At 35.6% G+C, this 14,166-nt stretch overlaps 1 pseudogene; it reads left to right on the forward strand.

The window, feature by feature from the left end:
• Positions 1 to 2,602: 2,602 nt before the first annotated feature.
• LOC149208299 (endoglucanase 19 pseudogene) lies at positions 2,603 to 6,732 on the forward strand (annotated as a pseudogene).
• Positions 6,733 to 14,166: the final 7,434 nt, after the last annotated feature.

A 14,166-nucleotide genomic window follows, 5' to 3' on the forward strand; every position in this document is an offset into this window, starting at 1 on the left:
TTTTACAGTTACACAAGATATGTAATGAAGTCACATATAATTCAGTTGAATCCAATCCTTGTTTAAGGTAATGCATTAATTTTGTTTATTTTCCATGGTTATTTTTGTTGCATATGAAGGACTGCAAAATTTGTTGTGTTCTACTTCAAAACTTTTGGTGACGGTGAAATTCCATTTAAAACTAATTTCTTACATCCTTGAACTTTTCCATTAGCGGAATAAGTATTAAATTTTCCAGACTACTTTAAGGGTTTGGGAGAATATATTTTTGGTTGAGCGAGGTAGAACACTGCTATGAGGATAAGGTGCCTCCTAAGCCATTTAGTCAAAGGTTGTGGAATGGTGGATGGAAATATGGAAAGAAGTAAAGGAGTGTGAACTTCCTTCTAGTTTGGTTATCATTACTATGAAATTTCTTTTGGTTAAACAAGTCGTTATCAAGTCTTTGCAGGAAATAAAAAGCACAACCAACTCTAACAAGGATCACTTTAATGTGATGTGGTCAAGAAGGTCAAGTGCAAGTGAAATCCATCCTGAAGGAGAACATATATATGTGAAATTCAAATTGATGATCCATATCATGGAGCATGGGCCTATGTGGAAACCTTTGGTGACTTATTTTCTAATTTAAAAACAAATTTTGTGGGAGCTATGATCATTGGAAAGGCCAACTTTGCAATACTCAATTTCACCATTCAATATGTTCTTGCACAAACATTATTGAATATGCAATCACAACTAAAGGTGAAGAGAACCAACCCAAGGCAAGCTGGCAAGTCATCCTCTGATGTCATTGATAATGAAGAAGATAAATAAGTATGAATTCGCTAGATTAACCTCATTGAATTACTTAATTCATAAATTCATTCAAAGATGAAACTTCAATATACATTCATTGTTTCATGTGTGTTTAATTGAAATGAGGCCCATTATACTAAAATACAACACAGATGAGTTCCAAAAGAAGAAATTTCACAACCATCCAAGAGAAACTGAAAGATACGTACCTCCTCGTCTTCAATTGTGATGATGTGTGGAGTAAATCCATGACCCGAACTCCCTATGAGAGACACAATTATAAGTAACAGAGTAACAACAATCCATTATCAAGGAATTGCCTCGAGAACAATTCATAGACTAATAGCCTATTTTAAAATCACCCACCATCTAAGACACATCTGTATAATTCAACATCTAATTTGAAAAACACAATAAGTAAAATTAGAAGGTTGGGAGAACTAATATCAAATTCATTGTAAGCATAAGTGTTTAATAGGCCATTTATACATAGCCTACTTAGCAAAAACTACCATTGTTGGCATGGGGAGAAAAAGTGTAGAAGGTTGTTGGAAAAAAGGGCATTTTTAATGTATTTGTGATCATGTGTAATGGGAAGAGGGGATTGAGATATATGTAGGGGATTTTTTGTTATTTTGTTTTAGAGGCCAACAGTTAAGGATCTCACTATTTGTCTTCATCTAGGTTTCTAATGGTAAAAATGGAAAAATTAGTAGAGAAAATGAAATGGGTGTTTTATATAGATGGGTACAGAGGAATTAAGGTCAAGTATCAATGGGATTGAAGTAAATTTGGGAATTTAATGTGCACTAACTGGTAAGACAATGAGCATGAAGAGATGTCAGAAGGAAGATCAGTAGGAACTTGGAACTAGTTTGTCAATGGCATTGAAGAAAAATGGTTACTATATTTTCATAAAATAATATAACATTTTGTTAATTATCAGATATTGGGAAATTTCCTCCAAAGTTGTGCATATATTGTCTTCACTGCTCTAGCCTTTCTTCACTCCTCGTCTCAGTTACTGCTATCCCTCTTTCCTTGTTTCTTCATTTTGTGAAGAAGAGACCACAATCCATAGTCATTGTGTGTATGCCAACCTTGCTCAAGTGATTCTGTTGATGGGCATTATGGCTCAGTGATCTCTAAGCAGTGATAGCAGATAATGTTGTATGTTTTGGTGTAGGTTGCTAGAGAATTAAGAAATAATTTCGCTTGGTTCTACATAATGCTCTGCAGCTTTATAATGTATAAGTTTTGTATTGCTTTATTCTAGTTGTAGGCATGGTTTTGAGCATTGTGCCTCTTTTGTTGAAGCTACATTGTCCATTGTTGTGGGTGTTTGTTGTTGGCAGTCTCTAAGATTTGTTTTTATTGAGGGGCATTTTGATGAATGCAATTCTGATGTGTTGGGGCATATAGATATATATGGTGAACTATTTTAATCTTAATCTTGATAGCTAGTAGTGGAGCTTAGATTTCTTAGCTTTCCCACATTCAGATCTAGTCATTTGGGGTTTCTTTTTGTTGCAGTGAATTGCATTAGTCCTCCAAGATATTAGTTTTGAGTATGACTTCTCATATGCTTTATTTGAGATGAGACATTTTGGCTTCATATATCTTTATTTGATTCACATTGAGATTGATTCCCAACTTTCACTTAGCTTGCTACATTATTCTTTCAACAACAATCTCCTCCTCGTCCATTTCATGTTATCCTATCATAAATAACTAACTTTAGGGTTATCAAAAAGGGGCCTTATCTGAAGTGGGTCCATCTAGTTTATTTCAATTGAGTTTCTCCATGGCTTCATATTTGTATGTTTTGAGTTTGGCGCTCTAAATTAGAGTTGCAACAGTTAGTCATGATTATGGTGCAACATTGAGCAAGAGTATCATGTTTTACGAGGCTCAGAGATCTGGAAAGCTTCCTGGAAATTAGAGAGTCACTTGGAGGGTTGATTCTGGTCTTCGTGATGGATCATCCAATGGGAGTTATATCTATGGGACTGAAAGAGTGCCTAGGATTCTAAGATCTAAAAAGTTGTTCGTATCAGCCAAAGCAATCCATCTAGTCAATACGAGATCCTACCATAAAAGAGTAGCCATTTTTAACTGGAACTGAATTTAGCCTTCTGCAGAAGAGAAAATGATGCTTTCATAACCAATGAAGGAAGTTGAATTGCTCTGAATTATCATTTACTCTTTATCATCATCCATTTCAATCTTGTTCGTCTATTGGACTGTTTAAAGTAATTCTTTTAATTATAACAATATTGCTATCATCAGACTTCTTAAATAATATTTTGAGTTTTTCTGTTCATTTTAATATATTTGATTCCTCTAGTGTACTAACTAATTTTATCTTTTCTTAGCAGCATTTCCAGGTTCTAACACTATTTCATGTTTTAAGCTTCAAATAGCGGATCCACTTTCACCAGCAGATGTCCAGAATACATATAGAGTAGGAAGTTGAGCAATTTTATGTCTTATTGTCAACCTTTTACATGAAGGATACAACATGCATAGTGCAGTGGGATGAGACACCAATGCAAACAAAGCTAACTCCAAGGTAAGATGAATAAGATTTAATAGACAAAACCATCAAATCATGTTAATGTTGGAGAGAGAAATAGTGCAAAGACATAAATTTCCACGTTATTGCCTACTTTAGGATTGGCAAAGATTTCAGACATATATTGAGCCTTATGAAGCAGTTTTTTTATGCATAGAGTTTTAATGTGAATTCAACACCCAAGCACAAACACAAAATAGCCTATGGCAGTTTGCAATAACAATTTGCAGTGGAAGTCAGAGCCATCGATATTAACTCTAGATATCAACACTCCAATCAGTATTTGAATTTAATGATTCCTAATTTTAACATCATCAATCCCAAAAGAGATAGATTTCACTAGTAGAGGGAGCTTTTGAGTTTATGAAGACGTGCAATACACCATAGATACAGTGTTTGAGAGGGAATATTCTTCCACAAAGTGGAGGGAAAACAAAGTTTTCAACCGATGTTTTCTTATATTGGATAGGGAAGCCTTGCCACAAGTTTGAGAGCTTATGTCTAAGAAAACTTAACTCCTATGGTCATAATCTGGCTCAAATGGTAAACAATCAGAACATGCTATGAAATAGAACAATGACAGACTCTGGATTTTTAATACTTGATAAAGAATGAGAGTATTGATGTCGAAAAAGATTCCACAATATGCCACAGTAGCAAGATAGCTTGCAACATCACATAAATAACCACCACAACCCAGAGAGTGCCCATGCCAGCAATGTGAGTATCATAGTGAGTGAGGATGCTATCACATCACATCAACATGTGATTTTCACCCCAAAGCTACACTCTGGATTAGAAAATATTTTGGTGCAAGTGATCCTGATAGGTAAATATTTTGGTCAGGCACAAACACAATCATTGGCTTGCACACACTACCCAAACTTATGAAGGACAACAGTGTAACCATGAAATTTCCATGTTGTTGATGTTTCCACCCCTGCCCATGATGGTTCTTGACTGTCTCTGCAAGCCCATGATGGCATTTCTGTCTAGTGCTTAAGGTTCGCCATGCTTTGTAAACCATCTCTATCTCATAATGATTATGGATGTAGGATTGATTATGCATGCAGGATTAATCATAATATAGGCAAGATTAGAAGATGAGTATTAATATGGAACAAAATCCCAACATAGGGATATGGCCACTGTAATAAGATAGCTTGCAACATCACACATAACAACCACAAGCCAAAAGGCATGAGGATGTTGTACCATCAACCGAGGGATTGATAGCTCCTCATTTTTATTTAAAGGATTGGCTCTAGGATAATATGACGCTTGTGACAATGTTAAATTTGGCCTCCCAATGGCATTCATAGTCACCATGATCTCATAGAGTGTTATTGAATATGGCAAGAAATTGGCCAGTAGTGGTGAGTTGGTTGATTTGATGGAGGCTATTATATGGGGGACTGATTATTTACTCAAGGCACATACAGATCCTAATGTACTGTATGGAGAGGTGAGTGATGGCGACTTAGACCATTATTGCTAGAAAAGGCCAAAATACATGACCACACCTCGCTAGGCATATAGAATTGATGCAAGCATTCCTAGCTCAGATCTCATGGGAGAAATAACAACTACAATGGCTTATGCTTCAATTGTTTTCAAGCACGCTGATCTTTCCTACTCCAATGAGCTTCTCAACCATTCCAAGAAACTTTTCACATTTGCTAACAAGTATAAAGGAAAATATGACAATGACATTATTGTTTCACAGAAGTATTATGCCTCTAAGAGTGGATATGTGGATGAGCTTCTTTGGGCAGCGACATGGCTTCATGAGGCTACTGGAGATCTGTCTTATTGTTACATGAACTATGTGATTGACAATGTCGCTTCTCTAGGTGGAACGAAATGGAAAATGACTGAATTCAGTTGGGATGTCAAGTATGTGGGAGTTCAAGTCCTGGCCTCAAAGTCCCTCATGTAAGGCAGAGGTGGGTAGAGTAATGTTGTTCTACAAAACTATCAGGAAAAAGCAGAGTTTTTCATGTGTGTGTGCTTGTAACAAGGCAATGGGATTGTATAGAAAACTCCAGGTGGCCTCCTGTTTTGGAAGAAATGGAACAACATCCAGTTTCTCTCCTCATAGTTTACTCTGATTACCTCATTGTTTCTCGCAAGAACCTTCAATGCTCGGGTGAAGTTGTGCAGCCCTCAGAGCTTCTATCCTTTTCTCAATCTCAGATAGATTACATCCTCGGAGACAATCTGAGAGCCACAAGTTACATAGTTGGCTATGGTAGTAACTAACCTCATCCAGTACACCACAAAGCTATATGGTAGTTATATAATTTATATATAACTATGGTAGTTATATTTCTAATTATGGTAGTTATATAATTTCTATATAACTATTAATTAATATATTAATTATTATATTGATAAATTATAAATATTTATTATTTATAATTATTAATATGAATTAATTTAATATATTAAATTAATTTATATAGAAATTAATATATTTAATTCCATCTATTATCAAAAAAAATTAGTATCAGTTCATTTTCCTTTTTAATCTATGGGTTATAAACCTAATTATTAAAATTAAAAAAATTTATAAAATTTCAATAAAATAAAGGTAATTTATTAAAAATAAGAATTAAATTAAATTAATTTCATATTCAAGCCGACCATGTGCTGTTCCTTAAAAAATTTTGTCCTCTTAAGTATTTATTCTATCCATTCTGATCTTCTTTTATCATCATTCTCAAACCCTGATGATGGATCCCATTTGGGATTTGAAACGTTGGTACAAAAATACTCATACTGTGGATTCTCCGGTCAATGATTCGAAAAGTACAAACCACAGATCTCTTAAATCCAGTAACTAAACTCATCCAGTACACCACAAAGCTTCATCTATCATATCTTACAAAGTAAACCCATCCTTCATGCCCTACAGAGGGGGCTATGCCACTTGGTTTAGCAACAAGGGAAGTGATCCCAATGTTTTGCATGGTGCTCTTGTTGGAGGGCCTGATCAAAATGATAATTTTGCAGATGAGAGAGACAACTATGAACAGACGAAACCAACTACCTACAACAATGGCCCTGTTGTGGGTGTCCTAGCCAGGCTTCATGTTGGTGGCAGCTTAAACCAACTTCTTCCAGTTGTTGTTCCTGCATGTGTAAGCAAACCCAAACCATCTCCTACTCTAGTCTAGGCCTCTCCTCCACTGGCACCTAAAGATTACTCTCCAATTGTTGTATCACAATCGATGACCTCATCTTGGAGTTCTCGGGGTCGAACTTACTACATATATTCTACATTGATAACAAACAAGTCCAAGCAAATAGTGAAGAACATCAAGCTCTTAGTTCAAAGATTGTATGGCCCTATTTAGGGTCTGTCTAAAACAAGGGGCTCTTCTTATTTAATAAGTTCATGTTACAAACTAGTAACATACGCTTATTAAATAAGTTTCTCAACCTTTCTATGATACACAAACATATTGTACTCCATTCACCCGTCCATACCCCTTCCAAAACAAGTCAACTAATTTTCCTTTTCAGTGCATTTATTTCCATCAAACCTTGGAGAGAGAGCTAATCCCCATTTATGTACAATGTGTTGCACAAACATATTGTACTCTAATCCCTAAGCCCCGGTGTTGATTAATAAAAATTATGTCATTGTACTCAATGTTGGCAAGGAGAATGGAGTGAAGAGACAGAAATGTGTTAGTGCTCATCCTTCAACTCCTTTGTTTTCCATTTTTATTAGTATCAGTTATGTTGATATGATATATTGTAGTAGTTTAGTTTTCATTGTTGGTTGTCTGTCATATATATACAATTTGAGAGAACAGTATCTCCTAAGTTTAGCATCTCTCAATGTATTATTGTCTAAGATTTAAAGAGGTAAAGAGATTTGGGAGACCTACCATAAGGTCAAGTATCTTTGGTTAAATTTTTGAGCCAACATATGTAATTTGATGAAGGTATTGTGATAATAATATATAATAAAATATGGTGAATTTTTGCATCCATTTCTACCCCTACAAACCATCTAGCTCTAAATAGATGGAATTCAACAATGTGCTCAGTACAAATTGTCATTAAGATCCAAATTTTCATACCTAAGAAGAATATGTTATATCACACAAAAATGCAAATCCAAATTTTAAATGGAGTTTATATTCAATTCCTTATTGTGCATTTGCAGCTACCAAGAATGGAATATGTTGAATAGCACACTTGTGACACATATTGGTTGATCTACCTAAAACAAGAAAGAGTAATCCATGGATTTGTGTACAATGACCTATTTAAAACATTATTACAAGTCTGCGGGATAAAGGAAGATCAGATTAAGAAACTTAGTGAACAACACGCTACCTTGTAGTGGTGTTGGATTGCCTGCTGCTAGCACAGTAACTTCTGGAGCTATAACCAACCAAGGGAACTTGGTCCCTAGATCCATAGATTCTATGTGGATGTTGTGGGTCAGTCGTATGCTTTCAATTCTGGAATAATTTAGTGGCATTTTTAATCCATATTTATTGGTTGGCTTTGTTAGATGTTAGAAATCACCATTGGAAAATTAGAAATACTAGGTGTTGAAGCATAGGGCCTATCCTGGAGCCTAGTCATCTGGCTCATGTTTGCATTCAAATTTGGTAACAAGGAATTCAGAAAAACTCTACCCATCCAAGAAACTAGATAAAATTTGTCATGAATTTTGAGAAAAAGTTATTATTCAAAATTTAAAAGCATACATGATAATATTATTTTTTTTCCAAGGAAAGAAATTGAGCTCCCTCTCATCCTGAAGGAAAGAGTGAGGTTGTTGGTACCAACCCAACCCAGAATTATACTCACTTAAGAGTGCTTTTCTCAAGCTCGAAGCCATTACAACAATATTATCAAAGCTCATCATGTCACTCCCAGGGATTTGAACTGGGTGGCAAGAATAATAATTGTTCTACCCAACCACCCAAGATAACCCCAATTGACATACATGATAATATTCTATGCACTAGCGATTTTTATTTAAATTTTATGAATGAATGAATTTTATAAATGATAAATTTTATCTTGATCCACTGAATTGAATCAAATAAATTTACCAAATGCAATCAAATTTATTTGTTGGGTCTTGATGCTTTCCATATTCTGAATTTGTCCAAGCATTCTTGTACACTGAAATTTCAGACTTTTCAGTTGAGTCAAACGCTGATCTAAAGACTCTTTTCTTGGCCTTCAGGTAATCTCATGCTCGTTTGCATATTATCTTAATATCATATTTTATGTTGATATAAACAACATTTAAAAAAAAAAAAAACTTTGGTGAAATCATTGACTAAGCCTGGGGCAGAAAAGAAACACCATTGTTTGTTCCTCCTTATCCACACATTCTAGACTTCCTTTGGTGGTAAATAGAATTACATAATGTAAGTAAACTATTATTTACTTCTATAAATGTATATTTTAGTTTAGTAAACTCTCCCTTATGCTAGTGCATTGAAATCCAAATTATTTTTGAAAGAATAACTTCGACGAAAATCACATGTAGACAGACATTTGTCGACGCGTTTCGAGCCAACTAGTGTGGTTCATCGTCAGGACAAGTTGAAGAAACAGATCCAGCTTCGCATGATAAATAGTCTGAATAGAGTCTCCAACGGCTAAATTGACTAACGGCTAGTTTTGACCTTAGGACCCAGGTCAACTTATTATTTATTAATTTAATATTATTATTAATTTTATTATTTTTTTTATGGAAATAAGTTAAATTAGGTAAAAATGGTTGGTTTTTAAAAAAAGAATTTATTTATTTATTTAAATTAATATATATATATATATATATATATATATAATATTAGGTTATTAAGATAAAAATTAGGATTAATAATTTCAATGGTTACTTTGAAAAGATAATCTATTTATTTATTCAAATTATTTAATAAGTATTATTGATATATTTTAATTAAAATCATAATATTAGGTTGTTAAGTGACGAGTATTTTATTCAATAATAATTTAATGGTTAGTTTATTTTTATTATTATTATTTATGGAAAAAAATAAAATAATTTTAATGGTAGGTTAAAGAAGTAATTTATTTATTTATTTAAATTATATATATATATATATATATATATATTAATTAAAGTTATAATATTAAGTTATTAAGATAAAAGTTAGGATTAATAAGTAAAATAATTTTACTAGTGAGATTAAAAAGATTATTTATTTATTTATTTAAATTATTTAATAATTATTATTAATATTATAATTATATATATATATATATATATATATATATATATATATATATATATATAAATTAATCCTAATATTAGGTTGAGAATAATAATTGTTAATGGTTAGTTTTAAAAAAGTAATTTCATAATTTATTTATTAATAATCAAATATATATATATATATATATATATATATATAGATATAGATATATATATATATATATATATATAAGGTTATGATAAAATAAATAAATTAATTTATGGTTAGTTTGAAAAGGTAATTTATTTATTTAATTAAATTATTTATTAAATATTGTTAATATTATATATATTATAATATTAGGATGTTAAAAAAAAAGGAATAATAATAATAATAAAAATTCTATATATATAAAAAGAGCACAAAAAACAAGGAGGGGGCAGAAAAGCCGACTAAGAAGAGAGTGCTGGAATCCAGCACCTACTGATTTTCCAACCATCATCTCCATTGAGATTGCTCGGCCTCTTCTCAATCTCAATAGCTTCCCTCAATTTACGATGGTGGAACTGAGCAACTTTGGCAACAACCTTGGCCTCCTCAATGCACACCTGATGCTTGGTCTTTTCCACATGCTCAGCTAATGCTGAAGACTTGGATTTCCCATGTGTTAGGTCGGCCGCATGTTCGCAGATCCTTTGATGGATGGAGCGTCATGTTTCCCCAATATAGGGGGTCCCACAAGAACAAGGGATCAAGTAGACACCCTTCATGTCCTTAAGGTTAACGAGATCTTTCACTGATCGGAGGGAATTGCGAATGGTGTTGAGGGGCCTAAAGGTTGAGGGAATATCATGCCTTTTAAGGATCCGAACAATCTTGTCCGTGGTTCCTTGAACATAGGGAAGATGGACCCCTGGACGACGCTCTTTTGGCTCTTTCTTAATTAATGCGTTTTTTGAGGCTTTCTGGAAAGCCTTCTGACCCAGGCGTCTACTATAACCATTCTCCACAAAGACATTAAGGAGACGGGATCTCTCCTTATCAAAGCTCTCACAATCGGAGATCCTAAGGGCACGAGTAGCGAGGGTGTTAAGAACACCCAACTTTTGAGCAGGGAAATTATGGGAATCGACATGAAGATACTGCTCAGTATGCGTTTTCTTACGGAACACAGAGTGGGAGAGAAAGCCATCCTTATTCTGAGATATAAGAATATCCAGGAAAGGGAGGCAACCATTGTCCTCTTTTTCCATGGTGAACTTGATGGCCGAGGACCGGTTGTTGAGGTGATTAAAGAAACGATCCAGCTCCTCAGGGCCATGGGGCCAGATGACATTAGTGTCATCCACATACCTTTTCCAAAGCTTAGGAAGAAGACGAGCTGAGGATAAAGCTTTGGCTTCGAAATCTTCCATAAAAAGATTCGCAACGATAGGGGAAAGAGGGGAACCCATGGCAACACCACAAGTCTGCTCAAAGAATTCACCCTCGAAACAGAAGAACGTGGAAGTGAGACAAATCTCCACCAGATGCACGGTATCGGGATCTGTTAGGCGATAGATCACTTCCAAGGCCTCCTTTATAGGGATGCAAGTATAAAGGGAGACCACATCAAAGCTGACGAGAATGTCCTCAGGGCTAAGCTTAATATCCTTCAGCTCCTTACTAAAGGATGCAGAGTCTTTCACGAAGGACTCAGTGCGGCCAACCAGGGGCTTAAGTTTAAGGGCAAGGAACTTAGCCAGAAGATAGGTCGGACCGCCAATGGTGTTGACGATAGGCCTCAGAGGGGCCCCTTCCTTATGAATCTTTGGTAACCCATAGATCCTAGGAGTAATGGGACTACTTTCAATGAGCTTGTGGCACAGGGAACTCACTGAATTATTAGATTTAATGGCGAGAGCCACAGTCCTAGAAATCTTCTTCAGAGGGTTCTTAGGCAGTTTCTTATAACTGCCAGTATTATGGAGATGATCTAGCATCTTCCTCTGGTAATCATCCTTGTTAAGGATGACCGTAGCTCCTCCTTTGTCTGCCTTCAGAACTACAATATCTTCGTTCTGATTTAAGGATTTTAGGGCGGAGGCTTCCTCGTTGCTGAGGTTCTTCCGAGGGGGCTTAGCCTTCCTAAGGACGACAGCACAATCTTGTCTAATAGTGTCCTTGATATTATCCGGAAGATCTCTAATCCCGAATTCCACATCGCAAATAATGTCCTCCACCGGGATTTTTCTAGGGGCAAGGAAGGAATTTATATGCTTTGGAAAACATTTTAGAGGAGTTCAATATTGTTTTTTCTTTCTTACAGTGGGATTAGAGAATGGGCAATTGTTCACTAATCATAGATTGTATTACCTTTCTTTGGAATGCTTGATTCAGTGGTGTCGGGCAGTGTTTGTCGTAAGTGCTGCAATATTTTTCTAAGAAAAAGTTGCAAACCTTGTAATATTGAGAGAGTGCAGCGTCTAGGTTTTCAACATGAAGTTTTCCCCTTTTTTTTTGTTTATTACCTATCTTATTTAGAACCTTTTTTCTTTTCATTCCAATTTACAAACTGGCTAATCTACTGACTATCAGTTGATGCTAATGCAAGGGTTTCAGCTCCAGGCTACACAAGGCAATGGTCAACATGCACCTTCTTTTAGTAATCTGAATACTTATTTTTCTAATCAGATGGTCTCTTCTCCATCTCATAATTTTTCTAGTCAACACCAACAAAACCATATGCCACAGCCGCATAGTAATCTGCACCATTCTCAATTGCAAAATCCCAATCATAATCCATAAGCCTATATGCTTCACCAATAGCTACAACAGTAGCAGTATCTCCAACAACAATAGTTTCCTCCAAATGGATCCCCACTGTCATAGTCCCAACCACACCCACTTTCTCAAACACCACATACAATGCCACCTCTCCCTAATAACTCTCATCCACAACAACATTCAATGCCACATGTGCTTCAACACCAACATACTAGTGGTCCCTAGCAGTCTAAATCCCAGTCATCCCCAACTTTGCAGCATCAACCACCCCAGCAATCTGCTATTTCATCCCTTACTCCATCTATGTCACAAAATGCACAAAAGCGACATCTAAGTCTCCCTCAAACACTTGGAAAATGTTCTCAAGGTGTTGGCTAATTGAGCTTGCAACCAAACCAAGTGCAGAAGCTGCATCAACAATGACAACAACAACAACCAAAACATCAAGCACAATTGCAACAACACAAGCACCAACCACAATGTCAACAACAACAATAAATTCAAGTATCAAAAGGTTTGGAAAGGGGGAGCATGATAATTCCAAATTAGTTTGTAGATACTCGTCAAAGAAATGGGACTCAAGGGTTCGTACCTAGAAGTTAACATGTTAAAAAAGGGGAGAAAATGGTGTAGAGAGGACCTGGAAAAAGAAAAAAAAAGACTAGTCCAAGTTTTCTATAGTCAGGGAAATAAGTGATATAGTCAGGGGATGATAGGACAACAAGGACAAGGTATTGTGTAGGCAGCAGGTATCCTGTCTCATACTTCAACCTTTTTTCAGCATCCAAAGGGATTTTTGCAACAATCATCAGTAAAGCAACATTCTCAGGTTTCTTTATCCATGGAAAACCACCAATCATCAGTGTCATTTCCACCTAATGTACAACCACAACAACAGGTGCATATGTCACAATAAGCAGCATCTTCTTCCATCCCTCCATTAGTTTCATCATCACAACAACAAAGGAAATCAATGCAATCCCAATAGGTTGTTCACCAAAAGCTTCTGCCTCGTCAAACAGGATCTGATGCTTGAATACAACCATCCCCTCAACTGAGCAAAGGCTTTGTGTAACAATAGGATCGGGTTGCTTCTCAACTGCCATCTCAACAGGACATGTAGCATTTCAAGTTGGGTTTAATGTGGGTAGCCTATTAAGTACAGTATCACCCAATCTTGTTGTACCCCTTGCTTTTGCTATGAATTCAAATGCCACTAATGTAAATACAACACAGTGGAAAGCAGGGTAGAGCATATCACAAACATGTGTGCCATATAAATTATCTAATCATAGTAGTGTTTCAGGCACTCAAATATCTCCAGCCAATTCAGCAGGGACATTGATCACCCCATTAAATGGAATTGTTGCAGTGCCAACACCCACTACTTCTGGCATATTGTCTCCAGAGACAAATATCACAAGACTACATCAGCGACAGTATGTATGTCCACTTGGTCTAGTCCATGGTCAAAATGTGGGAGCCCATCTAGTAATAAGGGAAAGGATGTCACCACAAATGGGTTCTCAATGGAAAAATCAATAGTCACAGTCACAATAGAAACAACAACAGCGATAAGGGCACAATGGAATGCAAAGTTCCATGTCCAGTAGTTTAGGAAGCCCATATATGGAACCTCCAACTTCTGAACTAATGTAATGATATTGGGAGGTGGCATAAGTGCCAACTTTCATACCAAAGAAGCTCTTATCTATGCCAGGTGAACAAGGCTCTGGCCCATGCCTGTGTACCATATTGTACAGGTATACACGTTCAAGCTCCAAGGAAACCAATGTGTAAATGTTTTTAGTTATTAAGTTCCTTCTG

The sequence above is a fragment of the Pinus tabuliformis genome, chromosome 1_2 (assembly GCF_031772625.1).
Source record: "Pinus tabuliformis cultivar Carrire ecotype Pingquan chromosome 1_2, CPIR1, whole genome shotgun sequence".
Lineage (NCBI taxonomy): Eukaryota > Viridiplantae > Streptophyta > Pinopsida > Pinales > Pinaceae > Pinus > Pinus tabuliformis.